Here is a 26,306-nt window from a genome sequence, read left to right on the forward strand (position 1 = left end):
AAACCAATCGATGGTAATGTTCGTTATTACCCATATTTTTTACTAGTGGCAGTAAATGAGTGTGATAATGGCTGAACATAATGTAATTTATTTTTCTTGTAATATTATTGTGCATTTGACTATGACATGTTTGTTTTAAAGCTTAGGCTCCTAAGTTGAACATTAAAATTATTAAACATAAACAAAATTTATATTATATATTATTTGACTCAAAAAAACTTAACAAATTATCCAACATTATTATATGAGATTGAACTCGGTTTAAATATTAAATTAGTCGGTTCGAATGCTCAAACCCGATCAAAATCATGAGACTTTCCAGCGACTTAACTTATTTACCGCTCTAGTTTTCTTTGGTACATTTATTGGATTTAAGAAGTGAATAAAAATGTAATAGTTTAAAGTTAATAGACCAGTCTCTTTTTTCATTGAAACCCAAATAAAAGAAAAAAAATACAATTCGGCTGACACCCAATCTATATAGTTTTCTCACTCATTTCAATTTTATGCACAAAATAATCATATAAAAGAACAGTTTTTGGACCCATTCATTTTGATATTTCAAAGTCCAATTTTCTTTTCTTTTTTTCTTATTCCAGCAAACAAAAATAAATAAATAAAAATATGGGAAAATTTAAATTTTATATTTATGTATTTTAGAAACCAATTCTTAATAAAATATTAAAATTTAATTATTATATTTTTGTATTGTTATTTTTAAATTATTAATTATACTAATTGTATATTTATTTTTATATAAAATATTATGTTATTATTGTTAATTAATATTTTTGAAAAATAAAACTTTTAAATAAAAAAAATGATTCACTAGTTTTTACGTTCTCAAGTTTCACCTGTCAAAACCATTTATGGTGAATCATGTATGAAATGTCTTAGAGTTTTAAGTAAAGCGGTGGTGCGCTCGCTAGTATATCGCGCTTTACCTCTCTGTATGTTTTCAGATAAAAAATTCTTACTTAATTATTATATTTCTGTTTTCTTATTTTAAAATTATTAATTATAATAATGACATATATTTTTATACAAAATATTATGTTATTATTGATAAATAAAAATAATAAACGATTAAATTATATTGAAACTAAGCCTCGTAAACTATGAAACTAAAACTTTATTATTATATTTATGTATTGTAATTTTAAAATTATTAATTATAGTAATTATATATTTTTTTATATAAATATATTTATGTATTGATATTTTATAATTATTAATTATTGTAATTATATATTTTTCATACAGAATATTATATTATTATTGTTAATTAATATTTTTGAAGAAAAATAAATTTAAATAAAAAAAATTCACATGCCTAAAAGTTCGCATATTAATTCAGGTGAAGCGGTATGTTTTCAGATGAAACGCGCTTTCAAGTGGAGCATGATTCACTTGTCTTAATCGCTCTAAGTAAAACGCTATCGGATTGAATCTGTTAAAAATTTGGGTTAACAGCATAACGTTCACCGGTATGTTTTCAGATGAAACGCGCTTTCAAGTGGAGCATGATTCACTTGTCTTAATCGCTCTAAGTAAAACGCTATCGGATTGAATCTGTTAAAAATTTGGGTTAACAGCGTAACGGGTTGAATATTAAAAAAAAAAAAAAAAGTTAACACAAGACTGAATTTTAATAATAAAATATTCGACTGCATTTGATAAACTAGCAACAGGTACACATAGAGCTCCCTTAACAGAAATCCAAACACATATATAATACATTATTTCTCCACAATTGTAAGTATAATTTAAATTATAATTATACTTCTTATAGTAAATGTATAATTTACATTAGAATTAAAATCCCAAGTTTATTATATAAAAAAATTACATAATGAATATAGATCAATTTTAAATAAAAAAATATGGTACCTTAATAATATAGATATTAGGAGTGATTAAAGATAAAATAATCTCAATATAAGAAAGTAAAATATCTGAATTTTTATAGTTCAATAATAATTTATTTTAGCACAATTGTAATATCTCAATAGTTTCTTCTAAGTAAGGGTGTATATTTGTTTGACTTTTGGGTTATTCGAGTTCTTCGTTCGAGTTATTTAAAAAAAAAATTATTCAAATCGAAAACTGAACCGAATAAGAATAAATTATAATAAACCGAACTAAATTTGTTTTTTTCATATATTATATAATAAATTATATATATAATTATTTAATTATATGTAATAAATTATATAATATATAATTAAAATAAATAATAAAAAATGAATTCGGTTTTCGGTTTCAAAAATTAAATCAAAAATCGTATTTGAAAATGGTTTAAACTATATTCAAAAACCGAAAATATATTCGAGTTTAGTTTACTAAATATTGAAAACCTCTTATTTTAAATAACTAAAAAGAATTATTAGTGTAATGCTAATAATTGATAAAATAGTAAGCACCTGACATTTGAACTTAAAAAATTAATCAACTTAATAAATTTATTCATCTCTCAATCCAATTCCAATCACGAAAACAACATGCTATCAATGAATTACAAATATCATATAGTTCCATATTAATTTTTATTTGAGATGTTTAATTTTTCTCATTTATTACTTCTAATTTTTTTCTTTTGATTTATTTATTATAACTAAACTTGCATGTCATCGTTTTTATGTTGGTTTTGACTCTTATTTTAACTAGTGCTTAGTTAATAGTTACTTTAGTTTGAAAAACATACAAAACTTCTTACTATTGGTAGAAAAAAAACTCATCACTTATATTTTATTAAAACCCAATAATATCTAATACATTTAAAAAATCAAATGTAGATAGTCATCACATCACAGTCATTCTTCACTTTTGGAAAAAATCTATCAGCAATTATAAATACAATGACATGAATAACTTGAGCCAGTTGATCCAATGCACACACCGTTTCCATTGCGAGCTATGAGACATTGCTCACGACATGTAGCAAGTGTACACCCAGTCTTAGCTAAAACTTGGTCGCATCGTTTTTGAGCACTCACTTGCACAACCATCGTTATAGCTACAAAATTCGAAATATTAAGATTAGATCCGGTGTCTCAGATTTGATATTAAGAATGCATTATGAAATAATATATTATTTACAAATAAAAAAAACCTGCTAATGCTAAAACAATAATCAAAACATGGGAGAGAATAAGCCTAGCCATTTTAAGCAAAATAGGATGAGATGCTTCTTTTTGGACTTCTCAAATATTTGTGAATGGTAAGACGGTGGATTTTAGACTATCAAACTAAATCCTTAAATAGGCCAAATATCTGTATGTACATGCCAGTTAGATTATAGAGATAAAATGTAGATTTATGTAATATAATAATAACATATATATTTTTGTAACATAATAGCATTAACATATTTGTTTAATATAATAACATTTGTTTTCAAGGAATGAAAAATCCTTTTGTTAAATACTGTTTGAAATTAAATAAAAATAATATATTTTTTTTAGTTACATTTATTATATATCACTTTTAATATACATATTCAATCTGAGACTAGATTTTGCTAATTGTTTTCTAAATCTTTAAATAATAATAATTTTAAAATTCACATATGAAACTTTATAAAAAAACATTTTTTTTTATCTTTAATTTTCATATTTCATTATTGGATTTAGTGTTCTTACATAAAATATTTAAGTTATTAATTTGAAATTTGAAAGTCATTAATGTATCAAACAAAAAGAAATATAATAATAATAATAATTAAGTTAAAAAATTTTAGATTGGCGGGTCTCGTATCAAAGCGCTCGACCCACTTTATGAGTCTTAACGGATCGGGTTTAACGAATCATGTTAAAGAGTTTGTTAATCTGTGAATCATACAAACGAGTTATAAAATAATATAAAGAGTTATCGATTAAAAAATTAAATTAAAGTAGATGAAAAGTCATTTTTAGATTATTAGTTTTCATTATTAAATTAAATTTTAAATATTTTTTATTTTAGTTAAAAAATATTTTTATTTGTTAAAATATATTTTTTATTTTTTTTCTATATTTATTCTATGCACCATTATTTTAACCAACGAGTTATAAAATAATATAAAGAGTTATCGATTAAAAAATTAAATTAAGGTAGATGAAAAGTAATTTTTAGATTATTAGTTTTCATTATTAAATTAAATTTTAAATATTTTTTATTTTAGTTAAAATATATTTTTATTTGATAAAATATATTTTTTATTTTTTTTCTATATTTATTATATGCACCATTATTTTAACTCATATTTTAATTTAATATAATTATAAATTAAAACTTTAAAATATTTTTATCTTATTCATTAATTAAAAATTTCAAATAATTTATTAAAAATATTTTTATAACTTCTATACATATTTATTTATTTATGTAATTAATTAGTTTTCTTTTATTAATTAATTTTCATATTTATTAAATTAATTTGTAAATAATTTTTTAATTTTGGTTAAAATATATATTTTTTATTTTCTCTCCATATATTTTATATGCACAATTATTTTAAACTTTTTCTTAATTTAATTTAATTATAAATTTAATTTTAAAAATATTTTACCTTATTCTTTAAAATTTCTAAATAAATTATTACAAAAATATTTTTATACCTTCCCTACATATTTATTATTTATATAATTAATTAATTTATTTTTATTAATTAGTTTTCATATTTATTATATTTTATTTAAATAATTTTTTTAATTTTTAATATAATTATAAATTAGATTTTAAAATTTTGATCTAATCCTAGAGCCGATGTTTCAAATTTTATGAAAGAAGTAGGGGCTCGAGTGATATTCTTAGAAATAAAACAGAGAATTTCACAAATAAACCCGATTCAAGAGATATCGGTCATAAGCTCTTTTTTATTTGTAGACGATTATCTTGAGAGCAACCCCCTATCGAAGGTTTTGAAGAAAAAAAAACCTAAATAAACCTCTTAAAAGCGAGGCCAGAGTCCCAAATTGAGAAAGGACACATCATTGTTACTTTTATTATAAAATGAGATGTTTGAAACTCATGCTTTGGAAAGAAAAAAAAAACAAAATTGAAAATTCCAAAAAGAGAACTAGAATAAACTCTGAATATCTCTAAAAAAACATGTGTAGTTGTTCTTCAATAGAACCTACCTTGCTTTTCATCCATTTTCGCACTTAGTCTAACGTTTGAGAAATCGAATCTACCGATGTACGTAGGGAGTCGTCCGACTGATGTCTGGTTTGACCAATGTGAGAATCGTACAGATAAAAGATAAGTTGAGTTGAGAAAAGAAACTATTCACCTGAGAAGAGGAATGTAACTTAAGAATTTGAGAAAAGAGAGAAGAACAAGAGAGCTACTTCTCATTCATTTCATAACCTCTTAAGCAAGATATTCTTCTGGGTTATATAACAATCCTCTTAGAGAATATTATAATGACCAAAATAACAAAATAAGATAGTTCAAGGACTAAAAGACATTAATTCAACAATTAAAATAGACATATGTAAACTCTTAGTGCTTCCACGCGGACCATTTACCACTGTTAGATCAAACTTCATTCACCTCCGTATCACATATCTTCGTCTCTTTTTCCCACCCATTTGATAGAATTTGTGATATGACTTCTCTCTATATCTCTCACCTCAGCTCGGGTGATATGTGGTGAGAAGATAACGGCGACAAGAGATATAGAGAGTGGTAAGGTTTAGGAGGAAAATGAGAGAACAATTGCCTATAAGGTTGATAATTATATGGGTGTGTCGATTGGTATAAAAACCAATTGGTACTATGACTAAATAAACGCGAAAAAAACCTAGCGCCTTCTCTTCGCGGTTTTTTAATGGGTATACCGATTGGTTTTGCAACCGATCAGCGTTATATATGGTATAATAGCGATTGGTTTAAAGACCCATTTGTTGTTACCAAGGTAATAGCTATTGGTTTTCAAATTAATCGCTATTACCTACTAATAATGATTGGTCTTTAAACCAATCGATGGTAATGTTCGTTATTACCCATATTTTTTACTAGTGGTAGTAAATGAGTGTGATAATGGCTGAACATAATGTAATTTATTTTTCTTGTAATATTATTGTGCATTTGACTATGACATGTTTGTTTTAAAGCTTAGGCTCCTAAGTTGAACATTAAAATTATTAAACATAAACAAAATTTATATTATATATTATTTGACTCAAAAAAACTTAACAAATTATCCAACATTATTATATGAGATTGAACTCGGTTTAAATATTAAATTAGTCGGTTCGAATTCGGCTCAAACCCGATCAAAATCATGAGACTTTCCAGCGACTTAACTTATTTACCGCTCTAGTTTTCTTTGGTACATTTATTGGATTTAAGAAGTGAATAAAAATGTAATAGTTTAAAGTTAATAGACCAGTCTCTTTTTTCATTGAAACCCAAATAAAAGAAAAAAAATACAGATTCGGCTGACACCCAATCTATATAGTTTTCTCACTCATTTCAATTTTATGCACAAAATAATCCAGTCCAGATCTTCTGCTACTGATTGCCGTGTTCCCCTGTGGCGGACCAATCAGATTGCAGCATTATTATTTTAATAATAAATCAATCTGGGTAGGAGACGGAGGGAGGGAGAATCCGGAATCCGGGTTTAGTCACGGGTTCACACAAGACGCCGTTAAGGGCAGCGCCTGTTAACGCCAGGAAATTATATAATATTCATATAGCACACGGATAAGATATCTTCGCTCAGGGCACCGTGTTAGAGGGAAGGGTGAGATGCGATGGGAGCGAAGATCTACACGCCCGTTGCCCTGACCCTTATGTAAACCCCCTATATCCAGCCATGAGAAGACCGCTTGCCTTTAATGAAAATACACTTACACGTCTATGTAAAGACCAAAATGACATGTATTTTATATTTCCGTTTATTAAATATTAATTTAATTTATTAAAAATCACATGCAGCGATATAATATTCGCTTCAATTAATTCATTCATTTTTTTTAGGAATTTCATTTAATTTTTTATTTCATTTTTTTGGCTTGGAGACCCTTAGGAGCGAAGATATATTTGCTTCAATTAATTTTAATAATTATATTTCCGTTTATTAAATATTAATTCAATTAATTCATATTTTTTTTTATTAATTTTATTTAATTTTTTTATTTAATTTTTTTGGCCTGGAGACCCTCAGGAGCGAAGATATATTTGCTTCAATTAATTTTAATAAAAACCTCATGTAAACCCCCCATACCCACCCATGAGAAGACCGCTTGCCTTACATAAAAATACAATTACCCATCTATGTAAAGACCAAATTGACATGGATTTTATATTTCCGTTTATTAAATATTAATTTAATTTATTGGAAATCACATGCAGCGATATAATATTCGCTTCAATTACTGGCTCTAGATTTTTTTGTTTTTTTTATTTAATTTTTTTGGCCTGGAGACCCTCATGAGCGAAGATGTATTTGCTTAAATTTATTTTAATGAAAACATCATGTAAACCCCCCAACCCACCCATGAGAAGACCGCCTGCCTGACATGGAAAGACACTTACCCATCTATGTGAAGACCAAAATGACAGGGATTTTATATTTCCATTTATTAAATATTAATTCAATTAATTGAAGATGACATGCAGCAACCGAACAAATCTTCTCCACAATTACTGACTATTTTTTTTTTATTTCCGTTTATTAATAAATGTTAATTCAATTAATTTAAAATGACATGCAGCGATATAATATTCGCTTCAATTAATTCATTCATATTTTTTTTTTTTTTTAGTTAAATTTTTTGGCTGGTAGAGAATATTTGTTCGCCTAGACCATGTTCCATGTAAAATAGATTGAATAGTCGCTTCTCGAGAGAACACTTATTCGCCCCTGGTCCCTGTGTCATGTGACATGGAATGAATAGTCGCTTTTCAAAAGAAAACATGTTCGCCCCGGTTACATGAATATATATACCCCCTAATATGATTATTTTATAATCATTTCCGCCCGATTCATCTCTCTCTCTTCTTGCCTCCTTTCACGGCGATTCGCAACCGGCTCCCCGTCGACCAAACCAGAATCAACATCTTCACGACTCCACAATGGTACGTATTCCTGAATAGTAACTTTTCATATTTAGGATTATGGAACTACTAAACTAGATTCTGTTATGTGATGTTGTTGTCTCGTTAATCTTTAGGAAACCCTACTCTCAAAATGTCACCTTCAATGTAAATCCATCGTATTTAGGAAAACTTACCTAGTGTTAGGTTTTGGGATATTATTTCCATGAAACCCTAGTACATACTAACAAAGACCGTTTTTTTTTCATGCACGTGCAGGCAACCGCCACAGCATCCGTCCAAAACTTTGGCAAAGACTGGATTTTATGCCCAAATCAATTAACAAGTGAAGAGATAGTACTCTTCTTGACATTTCTCCCTTTTTTTTCCATATTGTTTAAGTTTTCATCCTGTTTATCTGAAATATTTATGATTGTTCTTAAACAGCACTTGATGCAACAATATGCTAACACATGTGGTGCCACGGTGACAATGAGGTGGCGAGACGATGTGACCCACGTCATAGCATCCACCGATTCTAATGGTGGATGCGGTCGCACTATCAAAGTATTGAAGGGAATATTGAACGGGAGTTGGGTCCTTACCATTGATTGTGAGACTCTGTTATTCTTAACCCTTTACTGTTAACTCAATATTCATTTTCACATATATGAAACTAAAAACACCTATTGCTTTTGTACAGGGATAAAATCATCAATCAGATTTAACTGTTACGTGGACGAGGATCCATACGAGGTGCAGCGAGATAATCATGGGACTGTGGGCGGTCCAAGAGCTGGCAGAATGCGGTATTTGAACAATGTAAGTTTTGTCTTATTCCTACTCCTCCTCCATATGATATTCAATTCTCCATGATTACTAAAAATGTTTTGTATTTTCTTTCAGCTGCCGAAACTGTTCGATAGTTACACCTTCATATTTGTAGGGGAATTCATCCCGGCTTACAAACTGGATCTTATGGGGTTTGTAATTGCTGGAGGAGGTACAACTAAAGAAATGGAGAATCCATTTGTCGAGCCCGAGGACGACAAAACTATAGTTGTATACGACAAGTCTCGGCACGATGTTAATGAACTTGTTTGGGTATTTGAGGCAGAGAATCCTTTGAAGACATATTTGGATGTGTTTGGTGTTCCTCACACAAGCTTGCTAGAATCCATTGCTGCTTGTGATTTGCAGCCTTTGTTGTTATAATAGACATGTGTTGGTTGAATTTGTTACTGAATATTTGAATATTTTGCATTCTTGAATTTGTTAATGTCATATTTGATTTCAGATTTATCTTTTTTGTTCTTCGAATTGTTTTTTTTAAAACACCAGCCTTATATTAAACTAAATCTTGAAACATGAAGAAATAATGTATAACTTGAAGTATAAATTTTTATTTATTTATTAATACATAGCAATCTATGTAAGTTAATCGCACTAATGTGATAAATAATTAATATGTTTTAAAACAACTGTCAAAATAATCTTTCTAAAACAATTGTCAAAATAATAATGTGAAGAAATCTTCGCTTACTGATTGATTGATTGATTTATTAATATTAATTCATAATAATTTTAGTCATTTAATTATTAAAATGAAATAATTTTTTTAACAAGTCACCTCCCCGCCACCTAACACCTGCCACCTTTTCATTAAATGCTGCATGCGGCAAGCCATGCTGCTAAGCTAGACAAAGTTTGTACTGTTCTCTCTCTCACATGTACGACCATTTCTTCGCCGGAGTGATACTCCATTGTCTACCATCGACCTCTCCTTCGCCGGAGACTTCATTATAATATCAATCCATCTTCCTAAATTAAAAAATGGTATGTTTTTTAATGTCATCTATACCTTCTTTACTTTTCGTCCCAACCTTTTTTATGTTTTTTGAATACTCGACATGAAATGTTCTGTTCTGGTTGATTATCAGGAAGGAACACATATGAGCGAGAATGATATTAATGATTTAAGGTAACATGGTTTAACTTCTCTAATTTTTTTCGTGCATATGTAAGAGAAGATCTCTTCACTAATAGCTTTTTTGATAATATCTTATAAAGCGAAACTCTATTCGCCTAATATTACAATGTTATTAATGTTGAAGTGAAGCTCTCTTCGCTTATATTGTCTTCATTTTACAATAATCTACAAGTTCTGGTTAGTTGAACCTTTATTTTCCACGTGTTCCAATTGAACAGCGAATCTGCTACTTGTCGTCGTCAATTGAATTTCGATGGAAACGGCCAACCTTTGGAGGACATCGAAGCCAACTTAATTCCACATTTAGGTAGGGAATTTGAGAGTGAAGAAGAAGGCTACGTATTCTACTTAGCATACGCTAAACTAATAGGATTTGGTATAAGGCGCAGTTCAAAACATGTAGACAACGATGGTAAAATATTGGATAGAGTTTTTTGTTGTAGTGCACAGGGTGAATGGGGAAAAGACAAACGTGATGTCTATGTGAGACGTAGCCGTTCTGTGACGAGGTTCGGTTGTGAAGCGAAATTGAGGATAAAGAGGTCAGACAATGGAAAGTTCCAAGTGGTAAATTTTATTAGTGATCATAGTCATCCTCTTGCAAGTCCAAAGAAAACTCACCTGTATAGATGCCATAGGAATATTTCTGCAGTTGCAGGCTTACATATCGAGATGGCCACTAACGTGGGAATTCCTCCTAAGTCATCACATGCTCTAATGTCTAAACAAATCGGTGGAAGGGAGAATCTAGGTTTTCTTCCTAAGGATTACAAAAATTACCTGCGCACGAAAAGAACCAGAGAGTGTAATTTTGGGGAAACAGGGTGTATTAGAGTATTTGCAGAAAAAACAATCCAATGATCCTGGTTTTTATAATGCTTTTCAACTTGATGCGGACGATTTGATAACGAATATTTTTTGGTGTGATTCCAACATGCGGTCCGATTATTCATACTTCGGAGACGTTGTCAGTTTTGACACCACATACAAGAAGAATAATGAAGGTCGTCCAGTTGCGCTTTTTGTAGGTGTCAATCATCACAAACAATCAATTATTTTTGGAGCAGCTCTATTATACGATGAAACTGCGATGACTTTTGATTGGTTGTTTGAGACTTTCACCAAAGCTATGCGTGGAAAAAAACCAAAAACCATTCTTACAGATCAAGACGCGGCCATGGCTAAGGCCTTGGCGTCTACATGGCCCAAAACAAATCATCGTCTCTGTATTTGGCACATATTTCAAAATGCAGCCATACATCTTAGCTCCGTGTTCCATAATTAAAGAGAATTTTCTAAGGATTTTTCTTCTTGTATATATGATTTTGAAGAAGAGATAGAGTTTGTTGAAGCTTGGAATCAAATGTTGACAAACTACGGGCTTGAAAACAACGACTGGTTGAAACGCATGTTTAGCATTAGGCGAAAGTGGGCATTAGTCTATGGACGACAAATGTTTTATGCTGATATGACAACAACACAAAGAAGTGAGAGTATGAACAGTTTGTTGAAAAGGTACTGCTCCTACAAACACAAGTTTTTAGAATTTTTCAAACACTTTGAAAGACTAATCGATGAAAGAAGATATGATGTGTTGAAGGCTGATTTCAAATCAATTACCAGCCAACCAAGTCTGAACTATCCAGTTTTGATCTTAAAGGATGCCTGCAAAGTTTACACCCCAGAGGTATTTAAGTGCTTTGAACAACAATGATTTATGTCGCATGATTGTGGTGTAGAAATGTTAGAGGATGTCGACACACACAGAAAATATAAGGTAACACCCCACACTAGGAGATGCTCTCATACAGTTACAGTTCATAAGAATGATGATAAGAATATCGAGTGTAGCTACTGTAAATTTGAATTTGGAGGGATTTTGTGTGCTCACATCCTAAAGATTTTCACAACGATTGACGTGTTGAAGATTCCTCCGGCGTTGATATTGAAGAGGTGGACAAGAACAGCCAAAGATGGAATATTTGGAACTGATCCCATCGTGGACAGTAGTAATGTTGATCCGAGTGAGCTTCATAACATAAGATACAGAGATTTGTGTGGCTTGTCCATGCATTTATTTACCAAAGCAGCCGAAAGAGATGACACTTATAAGCATGTCAGAGAAATTATGCTTAGCCAGTGTACGTTTGTGGATAAAAAATTACAGGAGAGTATAAATATGCAAACTCCACGAACCGGTGTATCATGTTCTGCCGCGGGTGCCCCTGTTCAAGCGAAAGGAATCAAAACTAAGAAGCCAACAAAGTCTGGTAAGAGAAGGAAAGGTGGACTGGAGAAGAACTCAAGAAAAAGAAAATCAACAAGAATAACTAGCGAATCACAGATTCCGGTATGAATTTGCTCACTTACCTTCTTTACTAATAATTGGGTTATTAATATTCATTTAATAACATACTTTTAAATAAATTTGATATACCTTTCCAGCCATCAAATGCAATGCCAACGACCACTCCTCAGTTCTCAACTCCTCAACAATGGGACGAAAGTTTCAGCATGGACGCCAATACTCCGTTCACTGTTCTTTTGTCATCTCAACTATCGAATTCAAGTTTCATGTGAAATCCGAAATGTATTTGTATGTATATTTGATTTGAAACCGAGAAGAAGGTAGAATGTATGCATGCGATGTTTTATGTAATAACAAATGAATGAAAATACTAATTAATTTCTAAAAATCCAAATACCTAAATCAATCGAATATTTATTCGCCCCCAGTCGACTCCTATTAAGTATCCTTTTAATTAATATTTCAGAATGTAAAACCTAAAACTGAAGCGAATATGTATTCGCTTAAATGAAAACAAGTATATGAGGCGAATATTTATTCTCTTCATATTTCTTTGCTTGAAATTGATATTTTTGTACTATTTGGTATTCACATGTCAGGGTAAGTGTAATGACAGGACAATTAATCCGGGTTCTCATGGTTGGGTTGGTGGTTTTACATGAACAATAATTTGAGGCGAATATTTATTCGCTTCAATAAAAAGTAGTATTTGAGATTTTTGTGGAATTTGGTATTTACCTGTTAGAGTAAGTGCAATGACATGACAAGTAATCCGGCTTCTCATGGGTTGTGTGGGGCTTCACATATAAATTTTAGCATAATTTTTTAAATAAACAAAAAGTGTTTGAAGCGAATATTTATGCGCCTCATGTTTCTTTCACTTCAATTATCCATTTAATACATAAATGAACAAGTATTTGAAAATCAAATTTCATTAAAATCAATCTGCATATATACATGTTCACCATTGTCAAAATGTGAATTAAAATTTTTTGAAAAGTTAAATTACACAACATATTCAATATTGTACAAATGTGAGTTAAAATTATATGAATAGTTTAATTACCCAATCTGTAGGCATACTAATGTCAACTAAAATTATTTGTAAAATTTAATTACACAATCTGTATACATTTCCAAATTCATTGATTTATCCATTTCATGCAGGACTTGTAGACCTTGCTCCTGGCTTTGTTGAGCTCCGAGCCAATGACACGCCAACAATATCCCATCCTCAAGGTCTTTAGTTGTTCACGTACATTTTTTTTAACGCCAAAGCCACATTTCCAACCCTTCACCTCACCTTCATACGTCTCCATGTGTCTCATACAAAAAATGCCGCAGTCAGTGTAATTCTTGGAATCCTGCCATGACAATTTCAAACATATCTTTTCCAAACCGCCATACTTATCAGCAAGAACGGGGTCTACGTCGTTCATATATTGTTGAATGTAGTCATCCTGATACATCATTACAAACCACATGATGTAATGTATTTTAGTGCTACTAGAATTCAATCATTGAACTAGTTGAAAATTTAATTGCAGTGTCATACCAAGATTTGTGCATTCTTATATCTTCTTTCGAAGGGCGATTGCATAGGTGTCTGCCTGTTGTCAATTACTTGAAATTGCCTTTGTATGAAGTTATAGCAAACCAAGTAGAAATGTCTGTCATCAATGATTGGGAAAAACAACTGTGGATAGAATTAAAACAAATTAGATTTAAACTGAGTTTTACATGCTATTATAAGGTATCACAGAGATAGATGTACTTACAAGGTCCACATCCATGAGGTCCCTTTTCGAAATTTGGAAAGCCCGACCTTCACGACAGAACCTTTCATTGAATTGGTCTCGGTTAGTGATCCCACCTTCACAAAAAATCTGTGGACAGCAGTCTTTAGTCTCACAAGAATAACATAATTGATAAATAACAGTGCTAGTACAACTTACGGTGAGCACGGTTGTGTAGAAAATCTTATTGTAACGATGTTTTGCATTTTTCCTACCCAGGTCGTGCAACATGTATGACCAAATGTCAATAATCATACTGTCTACCCAGGTTTGATCAGCCATTGTAAGCATGTCCCCGCGCGTCACGTGTAGACTTAGTTTCTCCCCACTAAATAACATTTCACTGCATGAAACCAGAAAAACATGTTTCAGAATGAGTTCCAACTTACATTTTTTATGAATAAGTAAGTATGTCCAGGAAACATTACCTTTGCTCAAGTCCTGTAGCAAATATGAAACCCACAAAAATCTTCTGAATGTTTGTCATTTGTTTTACATCCCTAAACATTTTATTGAAATATGGGGTTTTCAAAGCTGGAGGCAATTCCATTGCTTTAAGCCATTCTTTCATTTGCATTTGTGGACGAGAAGAGGCAGTTTGAAGTGGCGGTGGTAGACTGGAGATGCATTCTCCCGGTTCAATTTTTACTATCGCCAAAGAAGGGGAGTTGTTGTTGGTTTCGGTGTTGATGACATCGGTTAACCAATCCATTTTCAAATTCCGGGGGACGTTTCTGCAGACATTTAAGGCATTTGAAGGTCCGGCTTCTTCTGTTTTTGGGATAATTTGGGGAGGAGGCAAGGCTGGGGTTGTTGGAGTGCTGGTGTTCGTGTGGGTTTCTGTTTTGGGAGTAATGGGGTTGACTTTAGGTTTGGCTTGTGCCATTGGAGGGGCTGGGGTTGTGGTTAGAGTAATGGGTTTGGGTTTGGCTTGTGCCATTGGAGGGGTTGGGGTTTTGAGTGGAGGAATGGTGTTGGCTTTGGCTTGTGCCATTGGAGGGGTTGGGGTTTTGAGTGGAGGAATGGGGTTGGCTTTGGCTTGTGCCATTGGAGGGGTTGGGGTTTTGAGTGGAGGAATGGGGTTGGCTTTGGCTTGTGCCATTGGAGGGGTTGGGGTTTTGAGTGGAGGAATGGGGTTGGCTTTGGCTTGTGCCATTGGAGGGGTTGGGGCTGTGGTTTTGGTTTCTGTTTTGAGTGGAATGGGGTTCTTGTGGGATTGGGCCGTTGGTGTGAGGGTGGTTTGTGTGTTGTCTTGGGTGTTTAGAGGAAGGGTGTTGGCTTTGGCTTGGTTGTTGGCGTTGATGTTTTTTTGGATGTTGGGAGAAAGGGTGCTCTTGTTGGATGGGGCCGTTGGTGTGGGGTTGGCTTTTGTCTTTGTTTCGGTGGTGGGGGTTAATGTGTTCTTGTTTGCTGGGGCCGTTGGAGTGGTGTTGGCATGGATTTTGGTAGGAAGGATGTCTGCTTTCGCTTGGGTGGTGGTTTCTGTGTTGGGGTTAGTGCCACTTCTTCTTGGCTGCTGATGTTTAGTTTTGTCCAAGCTCCGTTGTAACCCTTCCCTCAGGATTGAATGGGAGTTTAGTACAGTGGCCAATGGCTCAAATGCAGACTGTACAAGTTCCATGGCGTTTATCTGGTGCATCTCATTCAGATATTTAGCCCCTTGTGCCAATTCGTCTGCAGCGGCCGCAACCTTCCTCAAACATGATGCCAGGTTTTGTGGAATTGGAGTCTGTTCAGTAAGATTGTCATCCCCAGATTGTTGTGGTTTTGGCTCCCCAGTTTGTTGAACCGGTGGTTGCTCATTCGGAATGGCTATGCGAGCAACTACCCTACCATGTCCAAACCCCCCCTGTGCAGCCTCATACTCAACCCTTTCGTACATCTTCTTCTCATCCCAGCATCCTAAAATTGGAAAACTCCTTGAGATCTGACTGTTTACCTTGAACTCAACCACACGGTCCAAGTAGCACAACTGATACATTAGCATGAACAAATATATGTTACGTTCAAACTCATGAAAAATTATGAAGGTACAACCTACAACAAATAGATTTCTACACTCACCAAAAGAAACGTTAATGGTCCATGGAAATAGGATGTCTTCTTTTCTTTCCACTTATAAACACTGTCGACTAGCCCGTCTAACGTGAACTTGCACCAGTTGTAGTCTTTGATTTTAGATACATCCTGGAGGGATTTCAGTACTTTGAATCTGTACATAAAAAAGGAGTGACTCAAGCCATTTAAAATGACATTGAAGTTCTAAATGAAATCACAGAATTAATGCTAGGTTCTTTGGGTATACCTGCACTGTGGATTTTGGGATGTCCACAAAAAACTGGATACAACAAACACCACGAAGTCCATCTTGAAGTTACTGTCTCCTGCTGTGTTCTGTAGAATTTTGTTAGGCATTTGGTAGGTTGAAGGACCTCCACTGTTCTCGAATCCCCATCTCCTACTCCACGCCGTGAGATGGTCCTTGTACACCTTGTCGTCCGTGTGATTTCCTAAACACTCTGCCACTACTAATTCCCCTCTGCGTATGTTCAATACACATTGAACATCCTCTTCATCAATCTGCATCTCCTCTCCACTGTGTAGGACGATGCTCCTCCTTCTGGGATTGAATAGACTCACAATGCACCGTGAGAATTGAAGTGGGCATTTTGATATGCCAAGTAAAAGAAGGGAACCAAATCCTATGTCCCTCACAGCCTGCTTCTGTTCTTCGGATAACCTGTTAATCAGGTGATGAAGTAACGATGGAGAGGTTCTGCTCTTGAAATCAACATCAGGGTCACGAGTCCTTCTTCTTTTCTTCTTAACCTGGTTCTCATTAAGTGCTTCATTAGCCGCGTTGGCCAGAATATCCAGTGGTGTCGTGGGCGTGCCTGATGCCTCGGGTTTTCTTTTCCTTTGTTGAACACTACATTAACATTAGCAAATTCGATTACTTCCCTAATCCCAATATAGGCAAATTTGTACATTTTCTAACATAAGCGTAATTACCTTAGTGTGTTAACTTCCGTCGTGGATTCAGTATATGGAACTATTTGCATATCGGAATCCTGATTCTGAGATGATAGAGTCACATTTAGATTCGAACGAACTCAAATAAGAAAACGAAATAGACCCACGCATGCAACCGTAAACACTTCTTACCATTTTCGCAGCAGCAGAAGATACTAACCGGAAGAGAAATGGATTCGTAGTCGAAAGGCCGGAGACGACAGCGCTAGGTCAGATTGTAGAATAACCTGTGTGTATGACGGCCGGAGTCGGGCTTGAGATATTTTAATTTGTGAAGTGCTCTGTTAGTGTGAATGTATTTTCATGAGGCCGTATCGGTTTTTACAAACATAAATAAGGAGTTTCTCATGAACTTCGTATGAGGCGAACCGATATTCGCTCATGGAATGTGACATGTAATTCTGCATTATGAAAAGAAAATACTAGAATAGGCGAGGATGTATTCGTGACGAATGCCGGATTGTACGAATATATCTTCGCTTAGGACATGTATTACTCGATTCACATGATTGGAAACAATAAATTTAAAAAGGTGACCAACTATTTGCCTCTACATGCGGAAGAAGCGAACAAATCTTCGATCAGCAAATCTAACAGATCGTATCCAATCTAAAGGATTGACATTTGATTGGATGGTAGCGGCGGAAATGACTTGCCGTGGTCACAAAGCCTGAGACTTTGTGACAGTTGAATTGACATGTCAAAAAGTTTTTGGCGCTTGATTTTATTTATTTAATTTATAATTGAGATGTGAATTAAATTTAATTTCTTTTTCTTGAAATATAAATAACAATATATATATTTTACTTTTACACTGATGTAATAAATATAATGTTTGTTATGTATGAATAATTTAATATTTCATATAATGTTAATTATATTAAGTGTAATTTTTTGATTTATGAGCGGAAGATTGAGCGTTTATTTCTATAAAGTTTTGGTTTCGATAATAAAACACACCAAGATCAAACAGCACCTAATTTTGGTTTCTACTTTTTCATTAACAATATATAAATTATGAATGATGTTTCCTGTCAAAAATACTGAAGACTGGTCCGATTCGATATTTAATGATTACTTTAAGATATGATATACCGTACAAAAACATTTCATTAATGAATTATAAATAAAAATGAAACGTGATTTAAGGGATAAAAATTTAAAAATAGTTTTTAGCGAAGATTTATTCGCTGCGTGTCTTTTCCTCCAACATTCCTTAATAATTTTGGTCTTCACATACATGCGTTGGTGTACTTACATCAGGGGTAAAAGGTCTTCTCATGTAAGGGTTGAGGGTTTCACATGTAAGTCAGCTTAAAATTCATTGAAGCGAAGATTTATTCGCTTCATAATAGCCTCTCATAAATTACAATTTTCATTGAACACGGATATATGTTCGCTGCTTTTCATCTTTAATTAGATGAATTCATGTGTAAAAAAAGTGAAGAAAAAATTACTGTTAATTTTGGCATTTACATCCAAGGGTTAATGTGTTTCCATGAAAATAATGAAGCGAACATTTATTCGCTTCTGACCCACACACCGTACAGAAAGCATGTTTGGAAAAATCAAAATGTTAATATGTTTACGAAGATTTATTCGCTGCATGTCATTTCCAAGTCTTTTATTAAATTGTTCTGACGCTATAATTGAATTATATGAATTTCTTTAATTAATAATATTTTAAATCTAAATTATATTCGATATTATTTTGTTCATATAGAAATAATAGTATATATAATAAAAAAATTTACTTATTTCCTAACATAATTTTATCTATATAGAAATAATATATTATTTAATATAATGTTAATTACACTATTGTAACAATACTTTATCAATAATGAAATATAATTTATGTGATGTGACAAAAAGACTACACACTGTTCCGATTTGACATATGATCACGGGCTTATTACTTTTTCTGAATCCATAGATATGAAATGATTTCTTTATAGGGTTTTATACAAAAACACACTACTTTTTCAATGATGAAATATAATTTATTAATGATGTGACAAAACAAAGGACTCCCTACTGTTCCGCCAAGTCATTTGAGCGAATATTTGTTCGCTGCATGTCATTTTAAATAATTTACTATAATATTTAATAAACGGAAATTTAAAATACATTTAATTTTGGTCTTCACATACACGGGTTAGTGTCTTTCCATGACAGACAAGCGGGCTTCTCATGGTTGTGTTGGGGGGTGTACACGGGGGAAAGGTGAAAAACAAATGAGGAGAAGATTTCTTCGCTTATGAACGACTCCCCGTAAATAATGATGTTAGAAAAAATTAAAACATAAACATGAAGTTATTTTAGCTAAGATCTCTTCGCTGTTCGAATTAATTTTTTAATATGATATACGGAACTTAAAAATTCATGTTAATTTTGGTAATTTGTGGGATATTAAAATATTTTCACGCTTAATGTTTTCAATAAAATATATTTTAATTCTTATTTATATTGAACATAATTTTCTTCATATAGAAATAATATTATATGGAATATAATTTTATAATTATTTATGAAAATATTTTTATTAATATAGAAATAAGTTATTATTTAATATAATGTTAATGACAATATTGAATTATTTGTTTAATTTAATATAAGTGTTATTACTTTTTCGTTAATGAAATTACTTTTTCATGATGTGACCAAAGGACTGCAAACTGTTCCGATTTGATATTTGATCACGGGAAAATTACTTTTTCTGAATCAATAGATATAAAGATTTATGAAGAAAACAAATTTTCTGTTGGCTATAAATAGGGATTACATAAACAATCTTCGTCGGCAGCATGAAATATTTCGTGAGCATTGTTGTTGAGAGTGTGTGTTTTTTTCAGATAGTTTGTTGGGATGTATCATTTGGGAGATTCTATGTGATGGAAAACTTGTACAATGAAGATCAACTGGTGGAAAACATCTTCAGTTACTTCGAATACTTCATACCTCAAGTAGAAACTACCGCTCAAATGAAGATCATTTGTGCCCACTGCTTGTGGGAAGCGCCAACTGTGGGAGATTCCCTGGGATGGAAAACATCTCAAGAGATAACTCAACAGGTGTATGACCCCAGTTATGCGTGAGAGAGCCGCTGTGGTCGCTTCAATGGAGATGCATTGAAGTTAGATATGCAGATGAATAGTGTTAAAATGTAAAAATGTTTATGAAACTTGTAATGAAATTTTGTTCATCGAATTATAATAAAAAGTTGTTATTTATATTTTCATGCACATTTCATTAAACATTTATAAAATATCGAATTTATTATAAATAATAAAGTATTATCATATCTACTCTTCTGGCTAAGTATACGTTTCCCATAAATGAAATCATTGCCATAATTGTAATCTGACGTGACATGTAATGTAAAATGTTTTGGCACTTCTTCAATCATTCAACCCTTGATTGGATTTAATATACAAGCGAATACATTTTCGTTCAATGTTGTCTACCTCAAATATGAATATCAAGCGCATTGTATTTCGTTTCGTAACAATGTTGTGTTTAATATAGAAACTTACAAGCGAATGATTCTTCGTTTTCAAATTCATTAGAGTATTACATGAAAGTGGCACAAATACATTATACTTTGAATTGATTAGATACTGTGTAATGAAGCGAACAACCAATCGATGGATCAATGTAAGGGGTTTACATGAACACATCAGTTGTTTTACATTATACTTTGAATTGATCATGACATCCAAATTGCAATCAAACAATCAAACATAACGACAATGATTCGATTTAGATCACTCCTGAATAAACTAACTACATAATGTAAAATATAACTTCAGACTATAATCAAACATAACTTCATAATATTGTTGAATACACAAAAATATTCCATAATCCGTTTACATAAGTACTACACAGATTAACCAACAAAATAGCTGTTCAAAAATACAAATGAAGCTCTAGTCTAATTCATGAGAGGATGACTCATCAATTGGTCCGGTCAGCGACAAGATCTCATGTTCGATGACGGGTGGAATGTATAGCTGAATGGCTTCGTTCACAGCATTGATCCATCGGTTGGGGATTGAAACCGTAAAAGAATTTTCAATTATTGATGCGTACTCTAGGTAAAGATGGTGAGGAGTAAGCATGAAGTCCTCCGGAGGATTGAGTCCATTCGAAGGTAGGGGATTCCGTAGGCCAAATTGTCTGTATATGACAGTTGTGCAGTAGGAGGTAGTTCCCTCAAGGCCCAACAAAATGATGAATGGAGAACCCCTCATCTCGTACATCATTACAGTAAAGAGATACCACGGAACAATGAACCTAATTGGGTGAATATCCAAAATAAAATTCGGAGGCACGAGTCCATTGACCCTTTGCACTTGTATATTGGCAAAGGAAGTGTAGGGAATTGAAGGACGGGGCAACCAATGCAACTTGTCTAACAACCACAGGTAGAGAACCAAAGGTGATCCACGGCGAGAATAGTTGTTTTCCTCTGGAACAAATTCGTTAAGACCAAGTAATGTCTCAGCAAGTAACAGGCTAGCCAGGTTTGGGGCGTTTCCCATCAGTGCAGGAACTACCTGCAGGATCCTATCCGAAGGCCGTCGTCCTGCAGCCGGACATAAAAAAAAATGAGCCAGAACCACAAGCATGATCAGTTTGCTTTGTGTGTGGTTGATGGTCCTCTCAACTCCCTGGACACGCCAAATGTACTCGTCTATGTTTGTCATATTGAGAAATCCATGTTGGAGGGTAAACAAAAGAGCATCAAACATTGTACATCCATAGAAGTTGTCGCAAATGTGGAAGGCCATATGAGGATCTTGATTGATAGGCAAAATCATGAGTGCAAGACTACCACACCTAAGGATTGAAGCAAAGTCCTCTATCGTCGAGCATATGTGCATTTCCCCAATAACAAAAGAACGAGAGTCAGTATTCCATCTGCTTTGCATGTGGGCCATCAGTCCGTCGTGAACGTTTATTCGTAATAGAGGTAGAATCTCATCTACATGATAGACACTAAAAGGGACAGGGTCATCGTTGATCAGACTTAAGTATCGCTCCAGCTGTTGCTGCGATAAAACCAGCATGTCTGGGTCCATCTCTACATCCATCTTATGAGTTTTACACTAAATGACTGAAGGAAAGACACCGGTAGATAGAGATTTGGGAAGGAAAGAGTCAAAACAGAGAGATAGGTAAGAGTGAGAGTGGAGTGTGAGAGTGAGAGTGAGGGTATGAGAGTGATGATGTTGATACAGCAGTAGTTGAAGTAATAAATGAGTTTTCATTCTTGAATTGACATCAATACATAATTCCGGTAGGGGCATTACATGTTGCGAAGATATCTTCGTATTATAATTTTTAGTTCATGTAGTTACGAATATATATTCGTCTAGGAATTTGCAAACATATATTGAAGAAGATATCTTCGTCTCTTAATTTCAAAATATGGATTACACCAAAAAAGAACATAAGAAGATATCTTCGTTTAGGAATTTGAAAATTTATAGTTAAGAGGATATCTTCGTTTAGGAATTTGCAAACATATATTGAAGAAGATATCTTCGTCTCTTATTTTCAAAATATGGATTACACCAAAAAAAAAGATAAGAATATATCTTCGTTTAGGAATTTGAAAATTTATAGTTAAGAGGATATCTTCGTTTAGGAATTTGCAAACATATAGTGAAGAAGATATAGTCGTCTCTTATTTTCAAAATATGGATTGCACCAAAAACAAACATAAGAAGATATCTTCGTTTAGGAATTTGAAAATATATAGTTAAGAATAGGGGCACAAGATGGCATAAGAATATATCTTCGTTTATAGTTTTAGAAATATGGGCACAAGAAGACATAAGAATATATCTTCGTTTATAAAGTTGAAAACATGTAGTTAAGAATATATCTTCGTTTAAGAATTTTAAAACATACACTTACAAAATTAACCTCGTTTATGATTTTAAAAGTATGGGTACAATAAGACATATCAAACATCAATACATTATAAGTTATAATTACATATCAAACATCCATACATTAAATTTTAATATCTCAATTGACCTGTGTAAACATAAGAATTACTGTACAAGTATAATTCCGTATAACACATACAAATATCTAATATCTTGATCTAATTGCAGTTTTTAACTTAAACCTATTGACATTGTGCTCCGACGTAAGAATTCTGTATAAATATTTTATTCTCAATGTACTCAAAGCTTCTTTGGCCTTCAAAAGAACAAGAGAAAGTATAAGAACATTTCAAATTGTTAAATGTCAGAGAATAACATATGGTATAACACTTACATTATTATCGTTGATGTCAATAGACCAACCCTTCGTCACTCCTCTATATGTTTCCATATGTCTCATTAAATATACCCCACAGTCTGTCTTGTTTGTTTGGTCTTGCCAAGGCAGCTTTGGGGCCGTTATCCGGTATTTCTTAACCTTTTCCGCAATTCTTTGTATTCCTTGCATTTCCAAGAAAGTCGAAAAACTATCTAGTTGTTTCCTCAAATGTACATACTTGTCCAAAATTTTCATTCGAGGCGGACGACCAGAGTTGTCTAGTACAGTGATGTTGGAGTCTTTGATATTCACACACACAAGAAAGAAATGTCGGGAAATGACGACAGGTAGGAATATCTGCAAAAAGAACATAAACATTTGTTATTTTATGGCATTCTCGTTACTTGGAATTGAGGGATATGTAAATACCAGGTCAGCGAAGATGAGGTCTTCTTTTGTGACATGGTAGTTTATCATGTCTTCTTCAAGGGATTGACAAAATAAGGTGCAATCATACTGCAGATTAACCTGCAAAATAAGGGTGGAGACTCAAAGTCATGAACATTGAAGGATACATAGCACAAAACAAGAGAAGCACTTACATGTGCAATGGATGAGAAACAAATTATTCGTGGTTCATGCCTTGGCAACCTACGGCATTTGGAGTGCACAATTATGGACCAAGCGTCCACCACATCGCTTGCAATTTCTTCACCCAGTTTCATTGTACGAAATAGATGACGGGTGATATTACCCAGTGCACCTTCGTACAGAACGTCACTGCAAAATAGATTCATTTAGAAGACCATAACTAACTAATTTCATATTTCAAATTTCTAAAAGCATGCGAAGTAACTTACAATGGAGGCAAGTCTTCATCAAACACAAAATCGGCGAATCTCTGTTCCTTGTTGGTTATTTTGTGGTCCAACATATCCGCAACCTCTTTCATGTAAGGGGATCGAAGGTGCACAGGAATTTTCGTGATCTTCCTCTTCGGAAATTCTTTAATGTTGATGCGTCCCCCCCCATCATCTTCATCTTCATCTTCAGAAGATTCAACGGCCTTAGAAGCCTCCACATGTTCCTTGCCTTCACCCTGATCATTTGGTGCAACAGATTGAGCTTGGGGTTCCGCAACATGTTCCTTCCCTTCAACCTGATCATTTGGTTCAACATGCGGAGCTTTGGGTTCCTCAACCTGTTCCTTCCCTTCACCCTGATCATCGTCTTCAACGGTGGGTGTCTGCAATTTGTCTACCTCATCCGGTTCCTTTCCTTCACCATGATGATCAGTTGGTTCAACAATGGGTGAGTCATCTGTGTTGGGCAGAACTGCATCCTCAGGTTCGTCTTGTTGAGCAGGGGGTGACTTGGCTTCAATGTGCTGAAATGCAGCGTCTACATCTTCCTGTTCAACAAGGAGTGATTGATCTTCAATGTCCTGACCTACAGCATCAAGATCTTTCGGTTGAACAGGGAGTGACTGAGCTTGATTGGGCAGAACGGCATCATCGAGATCATTCGGTTCAACTAGTGCTGGTGGATTGTCTGCATTGTCCTCCACTGTAGTCTCACAGGTGTATTGAACCGGGGGACTATTGATTTTCAAGCCCGCACACTGTAAAGTGTCCCCAAGTGCCTCACTTGGAGGTTCTTCCACACCTACACGAACCTCACCATCGTTCCCCACCTTTAAGTGTTTCATGAACCGTTCAGACTCTCTTAGGTTCAGGAAACCGGCCTCAAAAAAAGGCTTCGGATTGATGTTGCGTTTCTCCAACTCCCCTGATAGGTAATTCAGTTGTTGGGCTGTATCTTTAAAAGTTTGCAGGATTTTGGATGTCAATATCTGTACATTATGAAAAACAGATTTCATTAATCTTGAAAACAGGATAATAAAGAACAATGGGAGTCAATTTCTTGTTTCCACATACCTCATTATCGTCTTCTTTTACTTCAACCGAGTCAACTGGATTCTCGGGTTGTTTACCTGCTAGGCGCGCCCTTGCCCTGCCCAGCCCAAAACCACCGGCACGAACTTCTAAGTTGGTGAACTCTAACATTGTGACATCATCCCAACAAGAGATTATTGGAAATTTTCTTTTGTAGGGCAGACGTTCACCTTCCACAAAAACACCATCTAGGTAGCAAATCTGGAGTAAAGGAATGGGAAACATGTTTGAAAATATTTGATATCTATAAATCATATACAAGAGAGGCAACATTACTTACCAATAAAAGGGTTATAGGTCCATCGAAATATGGATTTTTATCTTTACTTGCTTTTTTCTTTCCAACTTCTTACACTGTCAAGCAATCGTTGAAGTGTGAAGTGGCACCAGTTCAGTTCCTTTATGTTATCAACATCCATTAAGGATTTGAGAATTTTGAACCTGAAATGAAAAAAATACATGTGTCAGTATTCACAAATACAATTATATATATAATAGGTTTGAATACATGTTTACCTGGCTCGTGAATTTTGAACTGGACATAAAAAACTTGAGACAACAAAGACAACGAAGTCGATTTTGAAATTGTTGTCTGCACTTGTGTTACTTAATATCTTGGGGATCATAGAAAGTGTTTTGGGAGCTTTTGAGTCTTCCCCGGTCCATCGGGTCTTCCAATCCCTCAAGAAATTATAAAAATCAGGGTCCTTAGTTTTGTCCCCCCCAACGGACTCGACTACGTTCATTGCCCCTCTAGGGAGGTTCATCACCAGCTGTACGAGATCTTCATCGATAAGGATCTCCTCACCGTTGTCCAATACCAGAGAACTCTTATCTGGGTCAAAAGCTTGGATTACGTGTCTGGAAAAATGAGCAGGGCACTTGGAGACACCCATTGTAAGAAGAGAACCAAA

This window comes from Impatiens glandulifera, chromosome 5 (genome assembly GCF_907164915.1).
Source record: "Impatiens glandulifera chromosome 5, dImpGla2.1, whole genome shotgun sequence".
In the NCBI taxonomy this organism is placed as follows: domain Eukaryota; kingdom Viridiplantae; phylum Streptophyta; class Magnoliopsida; order Ericales; family Balsaminaceae; genus Impatiens; species Impatiens glandulifera.